Here is a 1,419-nt window from a genome sequence, read left to right on the forward strand (position 1 = left end):
AGAGTTTAGCTCTAACCCTAATCAAACACACCCGAGCATGCTAATCAATGTCTTCAGGATCATTAGAAAAATCACAGGTAGCTGAGTTTGATCAGGGTTGGAGCTAAACTCTGCAGCGCATTGGACCTCCAGGGCAAGATTTGAGGAACCCTGCTATAGGCTATGTTACGTAACTAGCGTGTGCTTTTGACGTCCTTTCAAGTTCACGTTATGTAATTTCGTCGTCAGGCGTGCAGCCAAATTAGCCATTAAAGGGGTCATATGATGCGATTTCAAGTTTTCCTTTCTCTTTGGAGTGTTACAAGCTGATTGTGCATAGATAAGATCCCTGAAGTTGCAAAGACTAAAGTCTCAAAACCATAGGCGTAGCTTGACGTTTGAGCTTGTGGGGGGCCAAACCGAACCGGTGGATTTGGTCAGACGTACTTTTAAACACATTTTAGTTTTGCTATAGTAAATCTACATATTCACATTCACATAGAGCAGTGGCAAGTTCGTGAGGTTGTCATGGTAACCACATACATTGCCCATGAATTACAGCTGCGCTTCTATTTTGCCACACTAAACTTAGCAATAAACACATTTAAAATGCACAATAAACATGTCTGTCAAAACGATCTTAAAGGAGGCTTTTATTAAGCAAATCAAGGAGTGAATTACTCATCCACTGTTTTTAAAACAGACATTTGTTGGGCTTGATTCTAGTTAATGCGCAATGAGGCGCACACTTTTTAATTTAGTCTTACTGAATAGACGATAAACAGTTTATATTCTAAAATCTATTTAAAGGTTGTGTTCTGTGAAAATTAAATAACATTTGGATGTAAATGGTCGCCAATAAAGTAGTGTGCTGCTAAACCGGCTGCGTCCTGTGGATCACCTTTATCTGATTGTCCGGGTCGGAATCATCAAGCACGGCATTAATATCTTCATCTGAGTTTTTCATTCTCCAGATTTCTCTGCAGTTCGTGTATGTTGTTAAAAACGCGGAACATCATTTTATTCCACACAACAGGCAAGCATTACCGTTAAGTCTATTATCCACCAAAATGCAGATTCATCACGTGACAATTCTTACGCAAATGAGATTGAGGGAGACGTTAAGTTTGTTTTGATTTATTAATTTACTTACAATAACAATTTAAAATGTATTAACTTTTACGTATTAACTTTTACATGTATTATTAAGTACATTATATGCATTTTTACTTCATAGAAAAAACGTTATAAATAAATATTTAGTAAAATTCTTTAATCGCTATGGGGGGGCCAGGCCCCCCTGGCAAGCTACGCCCATGCTCAAAACCAAAGAGATATTCTTTATCAAAGTTAAGACTCTGCCACGCCCCCCTAAAATGGCTCGTTCTAACACGCCCCCACATATCTACCTCACTATGTGGAAATATTTGCATAATGTGG

Source organism: Sinocyclocheilus anshuiensis, unplaced genomic scaffold (assembly GCF_001515605.1).
Source record: "Sinocyclocheilus anshuiensis isolate Anshui unplaced genomic scaffold, SAMN03320099.WGS_v1.1 scaffold954, whole genome shotgun sequence".
NCBI classification, from domain to species: Eukaryota; Metazoa; Chordata; class Actinopteri; order Cypriniformes; family Cyprinidae; genus Sinocyclocheilus; species Sinocyclocheilus anshuiensis.